Genomic DNA, 21420 nt, shown 5'->3' on the forward strand with positions numbered 1-21420 from the left:
CTGTTTTTTTATTACTGTAATCCATGATAAAGTTGGTTTCAGTTTTACATTATATGACACACCATAGCCATCCCTATGATGCATGATGCATCTTCATGAACTATTAAAGTTAAGAGAAAATCTCAACTAGTTTCTGACCATGCAGGTCCTCATTGCTTAGGCTGTGTTTGGAGATATAACACAGAAGTGGCAGTAGCCAGTGCTAACATTAAATACTCAAAAGAAAGCTACTTTGAGAAGTCTGATTGCTTCTAAGGTGAAAGAAAGTTAGTTCACTGGAGATTTTTTCCATTCATTCCATAGGAGTTTCATTTCTACCTAACAGTTTTCAATACAGGTTGCTGAGCCTCAAGATGCAATGTGCTAAACATACGATAATGTAAGGTGGCCGGCTGTTTGTAGAGCACCATTCTGTAACATTTACATATGTTCTTTGTATGGTGCTTGACAGAAATGCATAATGTCTTTGGAACTGTACTTTTAACAGTTACTGCTAAACTTCCAAACCCCCACAGATGAAGGATATTACAAATTACCAGTAGTTATCATGGAATCAATATGGTTCCTTTTACTGGCACCCAACAAGAACTTTATCTTCATGTATACATTGTAAAAAGGTCTTCAAGTGTTCATAATTTTTATAAGAGCTCTTTCCAACAAAATCACAGACAATAAAATATTACTGATGTTCATTTGCATCAAGATGCTTCAGCATACCTGATTGGGCACACCAATACAAAACTATTTAATTCAATTTTGCAACAACACCAATTATTCAAACTTCATTTCCACAGAAAATAATCACTCTAGGTTAGTGTAATAATTCATTCATCAAATTTTATAATTCCTTCTTAGAAATACTAGAAGCTAAGCCATAAAATTTAATTATGTATAACATCTATATTTTCTGACTCAGCAAGCCAAAAGCTGTCTTCATTCCAACCAAGGATGTCTTTTAGTCTTTTCTCCTATTGACGCTTATATAAATATGTATGCATAAACACATGCATATGTGTGTACAAAAATTGGTAACTATTCATTATGTAAACATATAGTTCAATGTATGTGTATGCAAACATTAATGTTCTTTCAGTGGTTTCACTTCAGCCTACAATAGTTGGCAAGAGAAATTACAGTCACCTAAAGGCTTACAGGTTCAAGTCAAATACATTCTCGTCATTTGCAGGTACTGATATGAATCATTACTTCAGTTCATTATACTAAAACAAACTACATATCAATACTTGCAGTACTGCTGGATGAAATGCCTTAAACAAAGAAGTAAAGCAGAAAGCAGCAGCAATGTCTTTTTTGGGTTACCATGGCTTTTGGTCTGTGGAAAAAGGCCCAAATTTGTAACAGGAAATGCAAATACTATTAATTAACCTTCTAACATATGGAGATCTATTACAATGACAATACTTACCAAGTTTTTCTTAATTATCCAAATTACAACTGACTTTTCCCTAATGGCAAACAAACATTAACCTGCATTCATCTAATGACTCATTTAGGAAGACAACTCCATATATATTTTTTTAATTTCCTACAGAAATCATTTTTTAAAAATCTAACTGCTTTCAAGGATATTGGAAAGAACTGCACAACTGCTTGCTTTTAGCTTTAACACATGACTGTAAGATTATAAAGATTTATTGATAGCTCTTTGAGAATAAGTAACAACCCACAGCAAAAAACATGGTGTTAATTTTGTTGAGTGATTAATTACATTGTATTTGAAGTGTTAGGTGATCTCTTTGATTAAGACACCTTATGCAAGAATTCACCCAAATCAAGATCGTGTTGACCTCCACAAGCAAAAATCACCTCTAAGAGATAATATAGATTCTTCAAAAAATTTCCCTGTTTCCAAAGGAATTTGACAAACCAAGATATCTCTGGTTTCCTCAGCCTCTATTTAAAAAACAAAACAAAACAAAAAACTCATACACAACAAAATGAAGCTATAATTCTCACGTCCAATTTGCAAAAGACTCCAACAACAAAAATTAAATGATTAAATGTACCAATTCACAATTTAGTAAAACCTTGAGTAATTGTTTATTTTTCTTTAAGAATATACATGTTAAGCTTTGGATGTTATCACCTATAATTATTAGAGACATTTTTAAACTGAGTTGCTCTGCCTATATATGAAACATTCCCAAAGTTTAAGATGACCTTTATAGGAAGCTCTAAATTGAAACCTGTAAAGTACTCTTCTTTCTTTTGAGAAAACAACTTTCTAAGCAGCCTAACAAGTGTTACTGTTATCATGTACACCACTGTAATAAATAAATAAATAGATTTAAGTCTTCCACCAGCTTCAAAAACATTTTTGATCACTTATCTCTGTTTTCAACTCATATATGATTGAGCTTTTCAATCTTCTGTGAAACTGAGTCCACCAATATATAGTTTGTGTCTTCTCATAACATATATGCTTACAAAAAAGACAATATTTCATGATATCATAGCCTGCAGACTAAAAATAAAATATCATAAACCATTAATGTAATAATTATCAGACTCACATCAATGGTTATTAACAAATATTAGCATTCAAGGAGAACCTATATACTACAAATTCTGCTCATGAGTTTGAATGAAAATTATTTTTGAGAGGAAAGAACTGGAAGGTAAATATACACGAAGTCCTATAATAAAAGGCTTGATTTTGCCCAGTGTTTGCCTGAAGCAAAGAATAAAAATAATCTAGGCAATAGAAATAGATTGAATTATTTTTTTAAGGCACCAGTACATTTGATAAATTTGCTAGTGAGTATCAGCCCATGAATTTATCAGTTATCAACAAATAAATCTAAATTATCACTATTATACAATTAAAACATCTTTTCTTTCTTTTTTTTTTTTTTTTTTCCAAAAGGAAACAAACACATGCACACAAAAACATTCTTAGGCTTTTTAATCCACTTGTAACTAAATGCATAGAAGACTTTTTTCCCCACCTGTAATAGTATTATCTTTATTATCTTTTCTATGCGTGAAAAATGAGATGATTTCCAGTCACATACAATTACCTACCATAACACTGTTCAATGTCAAAAAAAAAAAGGAGAAAAAAAAAGAGATAGATAGATAATGGTAAGATTTTGTGAAAGTTTGAGTAGTTAAATTATTAAACCGTTAGATATGGAAGTTTGGTGGATAATGGCTATGCATTCTACAACTTGCAGAATGTAAATGTAGTGATTAGTATGGAAAAAAAAATCAGTTTAACACTTTAGTTCAGATGGGAGAAAAAAGAAATAGACAAACTAATTCAAGAAGTCTTCACATTCAATAAAGTAGAGCTAGAAAAGTAAAGTAGGATGTTTTGCATAAAGTATTCTAAACGTTAGAAAGGAATTTGCACTCATGTAGTAATGAGGTCTTGCCTGTAGCAGGACTTAGGAGTCAAGGAGGTTCTGTTGCATCCACCAGAAGAAGCTAAAGCAATTTTAAACCTGTCTTAAAAAAAGCTGTCTGGTAGAGATGAATCTGTTATAGTGTGGCTCTGTGACTTTTAGAGGAACATCAAGATCCAACAGAAAAGCTGTAACAATCTGTGCTCTGGTAACACCTGGCACAATAGGGCCTTGGAGCAGCCTCTAGTGGCTCCAGTCTGTGTGCATGGCTTCCTGGCTCCCAGCATCAGAAATGCAATGTTGGTGTTTGAATCTGGAAGGTGGTCTGCACTGAGTAAATGTTTTTTTATTTTGTGTGCGTGTTGTTTTTTTGTTTGTTTGTTTGTTTGTTTTTGGTAGGTCCTTTAATTAACTAAAATCAACATTCTTTTGCACTATGTGCAACAAACGTAACCCATCTTAAAGTCACGGAACTAAAATAGAAATCAGAGATGTAGGTGTCCAGAACTATTTTAAACTGGCAAAATATAAATATCCCACCAGGACCTTCTCCACCTGTACTGTGGAGTGAGAGGATTCAGCTATGTTGTGCTCTAAGCAGCCACTACTACTCTGGGCCTTGGTATTTCCTTATTCAAGCAATAGCTGAAACTGCAGCCTTGGGATTACAGCCATAACAGGCCCCTGGCTCACAGCTGATACACAGAAAGGAGAATCCACATTTTAAAAGGAAACAGAAGTTAATTTCAAGTCTATTCCCACTTCATACTAACCGCCACTTTCTGATACTGATTTTATTAAGTGATAATCTATAATCACCTATGACCACATCTGGCTTCAGTTACATGGGTGTAGCTCCAAAATATATCAAGGTTTCATAGACGTTTCTTCAACTGAACGTTAGCAAATAGCACAAGCCATAGTTTATCATTTCATATGGGATTAGATTATTTCCATATTTATATGATTTAGAACTAATGAAAGGGTTAACAGTTTCATATGTAATTAATTGTGGTCTCCCTCCATTTAAGTGTAGTTCCAGAACAACTAAAGCATCTAGTGATAGCACATACAAAGCATGTTATTCAAATAGTGCACCTGCTTTTATTCTTATTGTCTACTTGATACAGAAACAATCATATTGGACTCTCAGGCAAAACGAACTGAATTTATCTAGAATTTTAGTGAATCTTACAAAATAGAATCAAAATATTTGGAGAGCCTCTGGATAATTTGCTGGTGCATATAACAATGAAGGCACAAGAGCACATCACGCTTCATAAGGAATTCAGAAATAAAGCATATGTGATTTTCTCTTCTAATTTAAGTGAAATGCAGGGCTGGCAAACAAGCTGTAGGGATAAATAATGAGGTAAAACAAACCTTTAGATTAATGAAGCAGGTTAGTTTCCCCAGGATCAGACTTTCTTGTTTAATTTTTACTGAAAATTAAGGCTGCAGGCATATGATCATTTTTCTCAAATAAATATATATATATATATATAATGATATTAGTAACTATTTGTTTTTCACAAATTAGGCAGCAACACATCATGAAGTTAGAAAAAGTAATTTAACAAGGACTACTAATTTTATTAATAATGAAAATCACCTTAATACATATGTTTCTATGGGCACGGTTATTGTGTCTAGGATACAGGAAGATCTGAAAACAGCCCCAGGTTTATCAAATAATATGAAGAGCACAGAATGTTTTGAAACTGATATTTAGAAAGAACAGTCAATTCTTTTCAATTATAAATCATTCATTTTAACTTCAGCCAAAGAAATCAATAGGCAAGAAAACAGAACTCTTGTCAATTAGGACTACTTCACTAGATCTATCATTTTGGCATATCTTAGCAATTTTCAGTTGGCAACATAGTGTATCAGCCTTAAACCAAATTTGCAGACCAGTAGGACAATTTAAATGTGACATGATGTTCAGAAATTTAATCCTGTAAAACCCTCAATTTAAACAGTTAAGACGAGGGATAGATCCTCATTAGAACCACAGGTCTGAGGAGTGATCAGTCATTTGCTTGCACTATTGTCTTGTTACAGTTTTGATATTTTATTCCAAAACACAGGAACCATAAATGTTTTAAAGCTTGACCTTTAGCATACCTGTCTACCATATACTAATGAAAAAACCGCTAGCATACAATGGTATTTAGCTGATGTCAGACATCATATTCTGTATACTTAAATTGTTACCTATTACAGAAGTATATTTCTCTGAAACATATGTATGTATATATATATATGTTACAGTCCTCTCACTCATAACACACAGCATCTGCTTGCCCCTCGCCTCTCTGAGTAATAGCACATTGTAGAGGAAGAAGTGGAACTGAAGCCTTAAATCATCCAACTGAAAAGCCAAGCTTCAAATGACCCTAAACTCCAGGGTCAACTCCTGCATGCATTATGGGTAACTCATTAGGACAATTTTACCTAAAGGCACTATATATGTCAGAGTGACATCATAGGTATAAATAGCAGTAGGAACCAAATTAAATTACAGTGGCCTTAAATAGGAAAGCACTTTTCTCCCAACTAAGTCATAGTAAACACTATGGACTTCCTTCTAAGTGATTCTAGAAACAACACAGCATTCAGCAGCATCTAGAACTTTTCGACAGGTTTTTGGTGGACTTCTCAAAGAGTTATACTAGATGCAAGTTGCAGTGGTTCTTACCAGCCATTGCATTTTTCTACCTATTTCAATAATCAGACATTATAATCTTTTCTTTTACGTTACAGTAGAGCTGGAGGTGCCCAAATGCTCACAAACATCAGAAGAAGTAACTGTTTAACTCCACTCTCTAACTGCAGATTATACACCTTCACGGTGAAGGAAATGAGGCACCTAAATTTCACTGACAACGTGTGCCTCAGTAACTTAAATCTCATTGCTTTCAGAAATAGCTTTTTATTTCTAACATTGCCTACATACTTTGGAAATGTGGAATGACTCTATAAATAATAAAGCAATATTTGAACACAAATAATGAGTCAGACATTCCTCACCTTTTCTCTCTGCTTTCTCAATACATTTGCGTGATAGAAATTGTTTTTAGAACAAAAGCTTAAACTTGAGATGGCTTGTGAGAATACAGAACAGCAAAGGAGGCACTTGTACAGCCACTCAAATCTTTTTGCAGACTGTTATCTGCAAAAAGAGCAGTAAAATAAAATGTAATTCAAAGACTGATCATGCATACTGCATTATTCAAGAACGGTCATGGGTCAGCTCATATAATCAGTAATAATGACCAATAACATGCTGTACCAACAGCAGAGCAAAAACAATCAGGTATAATAGCAACAAGAATACCCTTTATTTTTGGCATCCAGAAGATCTTGTTATATTATATATTACAGTACCACAATCTTTGACAAAAATCAGGGATTTTTATTATTATTTGGTATTTTCCTTCTATCCATGAACTGGTAAGTCTATGGAAGTTCCTTAGTTCTTCAGCAGGAAAAAAAATAACATATATATATTATTCTTGGTGTGTTTCCTCCACAGTATCTAGAATCCTAGAATACTATCATATTTATCCTTAGTTATTTATTTTCCAGCATGTCCTGTTCTATTTCAGCTACTGATTTTTTACCCCTGATTGTCTGCATTGTCCTTCTCAGAAGCTTAAGTCTACTGAACCCTTCTTAAGGCTGCATGAGAAGAACACAAAATTAATCTATTTGTCCTCTGGTCACTATTAAGGATTGAGCTGACATTTTCAGAGAGCAATCCACAATGGTCACAGAATTGCTCCCAATTTTTTTATGAACTTAATCTGAAGTTATCAATAAAGACAATCGTTCAGTACTGTTAAATCCTTCTGCAGATCTTCCTTTTGTTTTGTTGTTGTTGTTTTTCCTGGTTTATTCTACACCCATTTATTTATTTTGACACTTCAGTCTAAATGCTCCTTCAGAGTCCTGTCCAATTCTTTCACAGAGAATATCTGCAGTGTGACACAGCCTTCCCTTGCAGGGAACACTAAAATGCTTTTGCTGGTAGTTTATTCAGCTTTAGGAATCATTTCACAAAACTATGCTTACTCTCCCATTTTAACAGGACTTTTACTTTTTAAGGGATGTTGGGATTTTGAGAAACTCTCCTACAGTCTTTCTGAATAACCAAAGGAAGGACATTTATTTATGTTAACTTCTGGTCAAAAATTTATAAAAAAAAAAAAAACAAAATCTCCTGATATTAAATTCATGACTGAAACCATATACTACTACTTAATTATTTTCAATGAAATAATTTCTCCAGCCTTTCTACTCCTTACTTTCTTACTTTCAAAGTTACTGCAAAAGGGTTCACATGGTTCATGACATAAGCAGCAGGGAGCCCCTGCTTGAGAAAATGAAGGACAAAAAAATGGCAGCCTCAGTTCATTTTGCCTCTAGCCCTTGATTTAATAAGCTGAGAGGAAAATTTCAGTCTAATTCCAAAAATATAATTAACACTGACAGTCTAATAAGAATTTTAGAAAACTGTTCTTTTGGAAAGCATGTGAAGAACAAATTATTTCTGGCTCTTCTGCTGTAAGTAAATATTGCACTAAAATTCAGAAACATACTATTGTACACATCTTCATCTGATATAAATTACATACAGAAATTATGATTAGTGAATTTGCTTAATTGGTTCCCAAAATTAAAAGACTGCTTGGGATTGGAAAGTTTTCTACATAATTAAATATGGTCAAAGTCTACTTGCATGTCAATGAAAAAATGAGCTGGAGGATGTATCAGCAGCTAACATGTTCAGAGCTCAGAGCAGGTGACTGTGAACTACACCTGTATCTTTTCATCTGCAAGTTTTCAAATCACCAAACTTTGTGGAATCTTACTTTAAAAAATAAAATTAAATTAAAAAAAAAATAAACAACCCAACTCAGTCAATATTCTTCTTCTTAAAAAGTGTATCCTTCATCAGTCATCCCCTGAAGGAAACAATATGCCCATTTTTTAAGATTTCTCATTAACAATTATTATTTTTTTTCCCAAAGCATTATTGACTGTATCATGATTAAGTGCTCTTTTTTCTTTTTTTTTTTTTTTTTCTAAAGGAGATAACATTAAATAATAATTACTGTAAGGTCCTCATATATATATATATATATATATATATATATATATATATATATAAATTGCTAAAATTCAGTAATAGCAATATATGCTTTTTTTCAAAAAAATTAATAATCCACATATAATAGATTTTATTAATTCAAATTAATTTTCATGTTCCAGTGACCCTTAGCAAATTCACACTAGAAAGCCCAAAAGCACAGTATTAATGGCGAAGTTGATTTATTATGTTTTCCTATTTACACAAGTTCAGCATGCTCTGTATCGCTCATTAATTTTTATTGGTGATAAAATTTACATAGATCTGTAAAGTTTTTCCCTTACATAGTCTGTGAACTCCTCATCGCACACATTGGTCTTTGAATGAGCCTGATGTAACCATTAATCCAACCCACAATAGCTCTTTAGTAACATTTAAGGGCTTATGCGTCAAGTAGAAAAGAATCTGTTTAAGAATGGCAAAACATCTGCTTTTATTATTCCGGTGTCCTAAAAAAAAAAAAAAAAAAAAAAAAAAAAAACACCATACTACTTAGGTGATCAAACTATCTTATCCCTTTTAAGCTTATTGCGTAGTTTCAAACTTGACAATAAATAAATAAATAAAAATCCAAAGTTCCTAAAAGTTCTATGAAAATTACAGCCACTTACATGACAAAAAGACATGCTAACAGCTGTGAAGACAAAGGAAGAGTTTTTGTTTTGCACATGCATATTCATTGGCCAGTCTGGCTAGGTGTAGCTCCAGGATGTGCTTTCTCTCACCCAGTTTGAAATGACAGAAAGTAGAAAATAACACCAGTGGTGCTGTGGGACGACTTATGGTCATTGTGCTTGAGGTATTATCATGGGTAAGAGGACCTGGGTTTATTGCAGGAAATGAATATTTGCAGGAAAACAGCCTTTACTGCTTCAACTGTTCATGAAAATACTTGTCATATATTGTACATCAGGTCTGGACATGAATTTGTTAAATTAATATAGCCCCTGAATTCAACTTGTATCCACATAAAGCTATATCCACATTTCCTCTTCTTTTTGCAAATCTAATAAGTAAAAAATACATTAAGACACATGTTATTGGATTACAGGGATCACTACTACTTTCAATTTCTGGACATCATTGTTGTACAGATTTTTATTACCAAAATCCATTCTCATCTCCAGCAAGTTCAAATGAAAATGTAAGTTTAATAATTTATTCCATGTGTTGTAGAAATGAAAAGCAGAACTTCTGAAGCAGTGTGAAAATACTTATGATACAGAAAAGATAGACAAATTTAAACCTTGATTAAAAAAATATTTTCCAAAGGTACTTTAATAATATTTCCTATAAATATGATTAAAGCAAAACTTCAGTTTATTGCTTCCAACAAGCTTGCCTTCTCCCTACAGTCTCCCAAGATGGTTGCCCTGATCAAAAGTCCTTTCCACCTAGATGGGAGTTGCTAGTTGCACCATTCTTAAGGTCAGACATTGTTGTACAATGATACAGAAAAGCACTTGGTATGTGTTGAACAAATTGTCACTCTGTTGGAAGCGCTGACTGGTAAAGGCAAGCTTATAAAGCCTGAGCATCTCAGCTTAAACTGCAATTTACACTAGATGAAATTGTTAATGTGTTTGCAAAAATGTGCAATTGTTTTAAGAGATATTTCAATTCTTAGTTAACATTTGTATAAATAATCCATTTTATTCAGCTGTTCTTCAGAAATATGAGAAAGGAGGAGAATAGAATCTGGAGGAACAACAATGCTAATGATACTTGTTGGCATAAGAGCAGATGAAAGTGATACACTTTCCTATAGAATTAATGTGTTCAGAGCAGCATTTTATAGATGAAAACTGGGAGAAAGAGCACATACAAAACAAATAGCATTGACCAAGAAGAAAGTACATCAGAGCCTGACTGTGTGTGTGTGTGTGCGCCTGTATTCATTTGTTGCTATGCATTTCTGAGTATGTATATGCATATAAATCTAAAATGGAGAGCTTGATTCCTGTATTTAAATTCTAAATATAGAATTTCCAGCAATTACATGACTTCATAAACAGTCTCAGAAAACTTAAAGAATATGATAGTAAAACAAAAATCAATGCTCTTTCTAATCTAATTAAAGAATATTGGAAAGCAGGTTAATCCATAAGTACAGTTGACTGAATTTTCATTTGCTTTTGTTTAAGCAATGTTTCAATGGCAGAAAGTAATTTTTCTCATTTTGACTGATTTTTAAGAAAGTAATGTGGTCAGACTAGAATATTCTTTTCAAAAGATGGGCAAAAGGAAATTGAAGATTTTAATTCAACAACAGATTGGTGATTACAATGAAGTAATTCATGTTTTTTATGTATTTGACCCTGAAAGAAAAATAGGTCAATAGAGCAGAGTAACATTTACTTCAAAATGACGTATTATTAACCATGATAAAAGACATCAGCTAGTCTTTAAATAAGGTAAAGAAAAAAAAAGTTTGCTCATTACACACTTAAAGCTACAAAGATACAGAAGTCATTTCATCCCTGTACGCTATAAATGACAGTTCATTTCTCAATTTCACAAATAGGGTTGCAAGCTAAGTGATAAAGCTGATTAAACAGAAAGGTTAAAAAAGAAAGTTCCGTTTAGAGGGCAGCTGGGAAAGAGTAAAAAAAAGTCTTGGGAAGGAATAGGAAAAATGTTTATTGAACTGAAATATACCTACCATCATATATATCAGCATCACACTCTTTCACCTACCATATTGATCTGTTACTATACAGCAGTATAAATGTGAGAGAAAAACATGCAATTGAAAAATTGTCTATGTGTAATATATCCAAGAGCAAAACAAGAGGTTACAATTAGTCATCACTGAAGAGATCCAGCAGTTAGTCAGAGGGAAGAAAATGACTACTGTTGTGTGTGTGACAGTTGTTTACTCCACCTTACATGAGCCGTATGCAATGCATATTGTTTTTCCTTCTGGAAATACTTTACCAGTCATCTTTCCTAATGCCACTTTAACAACCCACATGTAGTAATATCAAATTTGTCAGCAGTCCAGTCTACAAAATGTCTTTTATAAAGTCTTTCCTTAATGCAAGTACTAAGGATGACAGTATGATAGTCTTAAGTTTGTAGGTTGCCAGGGATAAGTTTCTTCCTAAAATTTAATTCATGCAGATATTGCTCTGTATTCGACTATTGACTTACTAGTTGCATAATAAGAAACCAAAGAAATAACTTGGAATGAAACAGGAAAATGATTGGATAGAGAAAGTACAGTACTCAGGCAACAAGCTGATCACATCCTAAGCTGTCTGGAAATTCACAGCTATCAAATATAATTCTGTGATTCTCTGAAATATCTTTACCGATTTACAGGAAGCTCCATGGCACTGCTCTCTCCACTAACTTCCATATTCTGCAGAACTCACCTCCTTGCTAGTAATATATATTAAAACAGCATACTGCTATGTAATGCTGGTTAAGTCTGTTTGTTTTACTCCTTAAAAGGAAACATTACTATAAGTGGATTTGAAGGGAGCAATTTTACAAATTAAAGGTACCAAGCAAACAGAAATCCTTACTCAGAAGATTAACTTACTAAGAAATAACTTACTCAGCATCCCCACATGGGGCTTTCTGGCTGCTCCCTGTTCAAGGTGTGCTCAGTAAGACCACGTACAGAATCACACCCTAAACATGAGCCTTAAAACACAAATCTGAGAATTTATTTGAGTCAAGAAAGTTAGAAAGGGGATGGATTTTTGAGTCTCAGGAAAGCTTATTTTGTTTTTGTAGAGTATAATTACCCATTTAAGGAAAAAAAAAATATGGAAAGGCATGTAATATTGGGCATCATTAAAAATCATTGGGCAGAGATGAAATAGCTGTTGTATTTAAAAACAATCCAAACACATTTTCCTTAAAAGTGAATCTAAAATTCAGTTAATGTATGAATGAAAAATTAGTTGTCAGTGTTTTATTTTATCTCAGTTATTTTACATAGGTAATTTACGGGCAAGGACTGACTTTTTTCCCCTCTATCTTCATCTGCAACACAGTTTAAGATATCAACTTCAGAGATCAAAGTTAACACAAACAATATGACAGTTAAACTGTAGTATACTTCACTGAGCAGCTTCAGAGAATAAATTCTCCTCTCTTTGGTGCTCTACTTAAGGTCATTAGCATGATTTATTACAGAGCAGGAAATTAGGTACTGGATATTTCAATATTGGGTAGAAAGTTTAATTCCATCATTGCCATAGAACTGCTATATCTCCAACAAACTTGTAACCATAGCAACTAGATTAGAAAGCATCCCTCAAATAGTTAAAAATTCTTTTATCCATATCAACAACACCAAACACTGCAAAATGATGGTAAATTCTTATTATTTTCCAGTTTTCCAATGCATCTGCTGCTCAAGTTTGACTCTTCTAAAATTTCTTAAGTAAACAAGAGCATTTTGAATAGAATTGATATTAAAATTCTGTTCGCTTAAAGTGAACAAGTGTATTCTGTTGGAATTGTTTTTTGACTATCAATATTTTTTTTTAAGTGGGAAGTTTGAAGAGAGACCTTTCAGAAAACTAGATAAATTTGAAGTGCTGTTTTCACGTAATGATTTGTTGGGATATCAAATACATATCCTTTAAAGAAAATTAATTTACTGTAGCTTAATAATTCATGAACTTGCATCAAAAGCCCTTTAATTTAATGGACTGCTGTTTGTTCATTTACATTCATTGCTGAGGTAGGTTGATATTTTTCCACAAAGTACAGAAGTGTGCTATCCCTTCAAGAAAGCCACAACCGTCATCTCCAATGGTCCATTTTGGTCCAGCTCAGCAGCTCAAATGTTACACATTTCCTCCAGTTCTAGTGTTCTTGAAAACCTCTTGGTATCTGTTTTTTCATGACCTTAAGCAGGCATATTATACAATTTTGACTGTATATTTATCAAACTTTGTATTCTCCTACTCGGAATACTGGTGAAAATTAATTCTTCCATGGGGACCAGAAGCTTTTTTTCTTGATCTTCAGCCAAAATCATGCATTTATTTGCTATTATGCCAGTATTTTCCTTTGCCTTAAAACACTACAATCACTCTAAATATAAATAAAACACTCACTGTACTAAGCTGAACAAACTTATCTCAGATGTATATATTTCTGCCCAATCTAATTGTACTAGTAACATAACTGGATATTTTTCCTCTAATTTTAATATTTTTTCCTAGCTGGAAGTTTATTTATTAAGACTGACTTTATTACCTAAGAGCTATTCACTGATATCAGATTTTTTTCCCCTTTTCTGCACAACTTTCTTCCACTCTGTTTGCTGCTAGTTTATGGATCCTCATCTGTGGATGTGTCTTTTCCTGTGCAGATTGATAGACACATTTCTTCTGTACACTTTAGAAGATTGTTCTCCTTATGTGCCATCAAACCTTGATGTAAGAAGCCAGAACAATTTGTACCTGAGCAATTCCACTCTCAGAAAGAGGCCCTCACCCTGCAATGCTTCCCTGGAGTCAATCATTCCAGCATCTCCCTGATGGCACCGCTTTTTCAGCTGTCACATCCTAAATATTCTTGCCTCCTGGAGAAGGCAAAATTCTTGCTGATAACCACCTCCCCTTTTCTGAGCATACTCTTTGGCTCAGTCTGATCATTTAGATCTGATGTGGCAATCATTTGAACACAGTAAAATGGACATAATTTGAACACAACAAAAGTCCAGTGGATTTTTCCTACAAAGCTCAGACCAACTTCTAGATCTATAGTAGGGAATGCATTCTCTTGTTTCTGCATCATTTTTTGTAACTGATAAAAATTCAGAAAAAGAACGGATACTTGGAGTTTACCAGCTGGGTTGTTGGTAAGGAATCACACGGATTTCTCTTGGTGTTGGAAAGGCATTTAGGGGCATCTCTGTTCTGCACATTATTCTGTTCTCTGTCAGTGTACACCATTATCTTCCAGACCTGGACAACAATCCTAGTTATCTCCTTTCCCTCACTATCCCTGCCTCATCCCCCATTTTCTGCCTAATCTTCCTGTAAAACAAATCCACTTCTTAATTCAGCTCTTATTTCACTGGCTGATCTTGTTCCCTGTTGTCTTTTACATGTCCTTCTGTAATCTACGATACGTCTCTCTAGGTTTTCTTCAAAGATTTGTAGATCATGATAATCTCTCCCTTGTCAATTCTATCACCTTCTTTTCAAACTTTTGACTCAAGTTTGGCATTTTTTCCAGCTTCATCTTTAGTACTTAACACTTCTCTTCTGTGAAGCATATAATTTATCATATACAAAAAGCCTCAATCAGATATCCACTCAGAAATAATAAGCTTCCAGCAGCTTTTCCATCCAGTTATCTTCAGTTTCCTCTCCTCTTCAGGTTTTTCTATTGCTGCATTAACAGACAAGCTGTGTTTTCACTTGCCTTAAATTCACAAATTGGAGGAGGAAAAAAAGAAAAAAAAAAAAAAGAAAAAAAAACACAACTCCTCATAGATATTAAGAGATTTCTCTTCTGTTTGATTGCCTGCATTACCTTTTTCTTGAGCTTATGACAGTTCTGCCATCTAATTGTCATTTGGCAGCTATCCGTCCATTATCACAGATGAAAAGCAGGGAGTATATATACACTCTCTGATATTAAGCATCTGAACAGTCCTGCTTCACCCCCTTTGTCTTCTAAAAGACAAAACAAACAGCCAAGCAACTAAGAAACAAATTTTCTTACTGGCAAAACCCAAAGTTTTGCATTTTCTTTGTTCAGAAATTGTTTGCTAGAGAATCTTCGGGGTTCTTCTCTGTTGTCTTCCAGCCTTCACTGACCATTAAAAGTCCAGCCAATTTTTGCCAGCCCACTCATGGCTTCCATATCTTTTGTTACAATAATCAAAATACTCATTATAATGAAGGGCATTCCTTTAAATTAAAAACAGAATCACAAATTCATGATATATCAATCAATAAATCCATAGCAAATCATTCTGGGTTTATTAACACTCTCACTTTGCAGATGCCCTTCTCTCCAAAGATCTGTGTGAAGAGCTGGAACATGCCAACTGTCCTCACAATTACCTTCTGGAACTTTGAGCTCTGTGTTAGTGCAAAGATTAAACTTCAAAAAGGACCATCATGCAGTTCATCATCACAGTTAAAGTGTGTCTGGAGAGTGTCATCAAACAGATGCATAGAACCACCACTCTTAAGTTAATTGTAGAATACAATTAGTATTATTTAGTGCACTCACAAATAACCTATCACCATAATTACAGGATAATCCTGCACCCCACTGTTTTGTACTTCATTTGACTTGATGTGGACAAATAAAGCGGAAGAGTAACATATGGAGAGAGACTAAAAATTGAATATCATATTCCTCTGCTTTATCAGCAAGAGCTAAACCAAACACATCAATAACAGTCAACAGTTGTAGCCTGGGCCATCTGGACACAGAAACCCATGTTACCAAGACTGTATTAAAATATTTTAATCTCCCTGTTCTCCCTCAAGAATGAAGGATAATATGAAGTTCAGATTTTGCTAAAACCTGAGATTTCTTTACCTATGAGCACAGCACATCTATGATAGATTTAACCTAATAGATACCCTAACCAACCTTACGCCTAAGTGGATATGATAGAAAGCCAGTAACAGCAAAGAAAACAGCCTCTACACTTGAATTTCCTTGTTATGCCAAGTACTTATTTGAACTTTTTAAATTAAAACAATCCAATTTTCCACTTGTCCAGTGCAATATCTCCTTCCTGAGTTATTTCACTAAATCCTAATGAATAAGGTCCTCTGAAATCACCATGATTTTCTTTTTTATGCTATTGTTTCCTAATTATGAAATATATACTTTTTCTCCCCCTGCTCTTCTATTTTTGCACATCTGCCCTGCGCCCAGCCAAGTGCTAATAAGCAGCTCAACTGCTGGCAGCTGCTGCAATCACTTCCAAACAACCTTATGCATTTTCAGGCAACACAATTTTAGCATGAGTTAGGAAATAGAAGGCAGCCAGGACAGAGGAATAAATTAGATTTGTAATTTTCCGAAATAAATGGAAGAAAGAGAAAATAACAGTCAGGGTGCAACTGGAAACCTTACTTTTATGTGGACATCCAAACTGCACCACAAGAATCAAACAGAACTACTCATATCTGAAATTATCACTATCCTGACTAAATAAAGTGTGGGAAAGCTTTTATTTTCTGATGAGCAGAAAGTATAACAAAGATAAGAACAAAACAAACGTCGTAATTGTTTTTCACACAACAAAGTATATAGTTATTCCCTCCACCCCAACACATTATTGCATTAGAATTCTTAGTTCCTAAATGTGTTTATTGCTATGTTTTATCACCCGAAGAACTTCATATTTCCAGAAGATACATTCCTTCAAATGTTTAAGTCAGAAATAAGCCTGACATGTTAAATATGTTCATGCCATTCCAATTAGAAATTACAGTGGCATGTTGCACTTCAATCTCACAACAGGTGGAACAATATGAAGATCCAATGTTACATCACTGGAAACGCCACGCAGAGCTGCTCCAGACCCTGAAACAGTGCTGACATCTCCTGCACCCAGGGACCTTCTGACCCTCTAGCAGGTGATGAAGTCTCCAGGCATATTTGGATACCTGCCACTATGTTACCATAAGGAAAGAATGCAAAACATCTGTTATTTTGATAAATCCTTTTTTCTGTAGTCTCTCTCAGACACCAGACATGGCAAAAACCAATTTTCTGAAATAGAAATTATTCTGAAAATGACTGCGTTGAGTTGGAACTAATTCATTTTTCCTCACTATAACGCTTGACCAACTGAGTCAGCTGTGTTCATCCTTACAGGAAGCAAGTTCAATATACATGTACGTTTTTATTATAGCCAAACTGTATATTCCTTCTCTAAATTTTACTCTTTAGTTTCCCTTTGAGATTTTGCCAATGGAGATGGAGACATAGCAATATGGGTTATGAAAATACAATACATATATACAGTACTTAGGTCTGTAAACTTATGGGTTGCTCTGTATCCTATAGCTCATGCAAACAGGGTGCCTGCCTATGTCTGAATAAAACATGAAATGCCCCACAGTGCACACTGAAACAAAATTTTGCTCAAGTTTGGAAGTATTTATTTAAATGCTACAAACTTCCTTAGGTACGGTCCTTTTCATAAACCTCTATATTTCATATGTATATATATATATGAGGCTAAGCAGTATGGAAAGAACAGGGTTCTCATAGAAAAATTGTCACAGTTCAGCTTGAGTTGACCCTGGCTCCTGGCTGAGTCAACCATGGCTCATAGGAATTTGAGCATGAACCCCCATCACGGTGGAGCTCAGAACATCGTTCACTGCCTTGGACAGACGGGGTGAGCCCCTGAGATGTGAGAATTTTCCATTCCCTTCCCAGCAAGCCTACACAAATCCTCAGCCCTGACTGCTGGCAATTACATGACAAAAGTATGGTCCAGAATGTGCTTTTTTTTTCCCTTTCATTTTTTTCAATTCTATCATAACATGCAAATTAGCCTAGTTAGAAGCTTGGGATCAGCATTCTTTGTTAGTTTTCTCTTCCTCCAAGCACTACAGAAACCATAGCTAAAAAATATGCCTGCAATGTCCCCTTCACAGTGCTTACAACAGAATAGAGACAGAAAATTCAAGAGAAATTCATACACATCAGTAGCTATAATTCATCAGCCCATGCAGTGCCTTGTTGAGGCTTCTAATGACAAGCCCCAAAATAATGTGGAAGAGGGAAGTAATTGTGATTCTTTTGCCTCACAGGAGTGTGCAGAATTCTTGTAAATTCATGAAGCTACATACAATTCACAATAAACACCTAAAGTTAAATGAGAAAGATGATCAACCTTTTCTGCAAGTTGTGGCTGAAATGAGTACATGAATTGGGTGTCTAAGGTTCTCTAGACTAGTACAGACTTCATCGTGCAGCTTATAAAAGCAATTATTTTAGGTCTTTATTTTCAGCATTGACTTCTACTGAATTTTTTATTTAAGGAACAATAGACTGTCTTTCCTACCATCAGTATGTCTGAGACTCTAAACCTTTTTATTTATGCTTTATTAAGCATTCAGTTGCAAATTACTGCAGTTGACCTAGAATGTTTTATTCCCTTATTTTAAATATCTCTGAAAGTTTTGTCTCACTCATCACTTATTCACTCTATGTTACTCCCTGCAACAGGCTATAGCCAAAATAGTCATCTAGATACCTAAATTGGAAATATACTGGGGAAAAAATAAAATAATAAAAAATATATATATATATATATATATATATAAAGACTTTTTATATTGATGACAGCTCAAAGTATTTCAAGGTGCTGATCATTTGCAGTTCCTATAATTTAAACATCAGTTGAGAATAGGTGTCTCAGGGCCTTTGAAAAACAGACTGCCAGATGCTTTTATACTTCTGTGTTTGTACCTCATCTACCGCATCTAACGTGTGATCCCTAACTAGCATTTCAAGAATGATAACAAATAAAGATGACAAGATGCTAGGAATACATGTAAGTACAAACAATATCAGATTCATCTCATTCTGTTTAAGGAACCTCTATTACCAGGACTATCATCCTAAACTACTAATAAAAATACTTAATGGAGGCAATTCTAGAGGCAACTCAGACCACTTGAGATCTAAAACTTTAAAGTAATCACAGGCAGTAGGGGAAGAAGAAGAATGAAGGGGAAAAATAATCAATAAGAAAAACAAAAATGACTGCAGATCTGTGTATAAGTAACCTTCTAATTCTCTCACTCCTTTAAAACTGTGCAACAGAAATCTTAAAAATTAACTATTTATCACTAGTATATTAAACAACAATATTTATCAAGTTATTGATCATTAATTCTCAAACACTGAAACATGAAGGGAAAAGCTGAGAAATATCTTTAAATAAATTATTCAGAGTGAAAGGGGAGAAAAAATCTTCAGAGATTATTCTTTCTTTGTACTGAACGGAAAACAGTCTTTTCTAATTATTCAAGTAACTGATTAGTTACCAGCTAGGAAGACTACACATTCTAGAGTAAAATTTTCACACAGAATCACACAGAATTTTCTAGGTTGGAAGAGACCTCAAGATCATCGAGTCCAACCTCTGACCTAAAACTAACAGTCCCCACTAAACCATATCCCTAAGCTCTACATCTAAACGTCTTTTGAAGACTTCCAGGGATGGTGACTCCACCACCTCCCTGGGCAGCCCGTTCCAATGCCTCACAACCCTTTCAGTAAAGAAATTCTTCCTAACATCTAACCTAAAACTCCCCTGGCGTAACTTTAGCCCATTCCCCCTCGTCCTGTCACCAGGCACATGGGAGAACAGGCCAACCCCCACCTCGCTACAGCCTCCTTTAATGTACTTATACAGAGCAATAAGGTCACCCCTGAGCCTCCTCTTCTCTAGGCTGAACAAGCCCAGCTCCTTCAGCCGCTCCTCGTAGGACTTGCTCTCCAGGCCCCTCACCAGCTTCGTCGCCCTTCTTTGGACCCGCTCAAGCACCTCGATGTCCTTCTTGTAGTGAGGGGCCCAAAACTGAACACAGTACTCGAGGTGCAGCCTCACCAGAGCCAAGTACAGGGGGACAACCACTTCCCTAGACCTGCTGGCCACACTGCTTCTTATACAAGCCAGGATGCTGTTGGCCTTCTTGGCCACCTGAGCACACTGCTGGCTCATATTCAGCCGACTATCAACCAATACTCCCAGATCCTTTGCCAGGCAGCTCTCCAACCACTCATCTCCCAGCCTTTAGCTTTGCTTGGGGTTGTTGTGCCCCAGGTGCAGGATCCAGCACTTGGCCTTGTAGAACTTCATACAGTTGGCCTCAGCCCATCGGTCCAGCCTATCCAGATCCTCCTGCAGAGCCTTCCTACCCTTGAGCAGATTGACACACGCACCTAACTTGGTGTCATCTGCAAACTTACTGAGAGTGCACTCGATCCCCTCATCCAGATCATCGATAAAAAGGACTGGCCCCAGTACTGAGCCCTGGGGGACACCACTAGTGACTGGCCTCCAGCTGGACTTGACTTCATTCACCACGATTCTTTGGGCCCCTCTATCCAGCCAGTTTTTAACCCAGTGAAGCGTACGCCAGTCCAAGCTGTGAGCAGCCAGTTTCTTGAGGAGAATGTTGTGGGGAATGGTGTCAAAGGCCTTACTGAAGTCAAGGTAGACCATATCCACAGCCTTTCCTTCATCCACCAAGCACATCACTTTATCATCAAAGGAGAACAGGTTCGTCAAGCAGGACCTGCCTTTCATAAACCCATGCTGACTGGGCCTGATTGCCCTGCAACTGCCACATGATGACACTCAAGATAATCTGCTCCATGAGCTTCCCTGGCACTGAGGTCAAACTGACAGGCCAATAGTTCCCCGGGTCTACCCTTCGGCCCTTCTTGTAGATGGGTGTCACATTTTCTAGCCACCAAACGTGTTGTTGGAACTCTCATTCATAAAACCTTCCTGCAGACACAAGAGAAACTTTCCTCTTTTTCAGACCTTTGCAAACAAACAAACAAACAAACAAAACAAAACAAAAAAAAAAAAAAATCAAACACAAAAACAAAAAAATCAAACTGAAAATGTCTGCAAAAACTTGCTTAGTCTTTGGATGCTAGAAATGAATTTAAGGACATGAACTTAGGACATTTTTCTATTTAATGACTTCTGAATTCCTACCAAGTGTTAAGAATAGACACAAGATAATCCACCCTATGCAGTAGGATATTCTTCATGGCATTTCTGGCCTAGATTTCAGCCCCAGCCTCACACGTAGATACACAGTAACCTCTGTTGCAGATAGCAGTCTCGATAAATACTTTTTACTATAATGTATGCTATTAAGGTCTCCCATGAATACAAAGCCATGTTCA

General features: G+C 35.2%; 1 protein-coding gene across 4 annotated transcripts in view; it reads right to left on the reverse strand.

Annotated features, from left to right (window-relative positions):
* CDH13 (cadherin 13) overlaps nucleotides 1–21420 on the reverse strand; it is a 479864-nt gene that overhangs the window by 267045 nt on the left and 191399 nt on the right. The gene's annotated exons all lie outside the window — the stretch shown is intronic.

This window comes from Anas acuta, chromosome 10 (assembly GCF_963932015.1).
Source record: "Anas acuta chromosome 10, bAnaAcu1.1, whole genome shotgun sequence".
Classification (NCBI taxonomy): domain Eukaryota; kingdom Metazoa; phylum Chordata; class Aves; order Anseriformes; family Anatidae; genus Anas; species Anas acuta.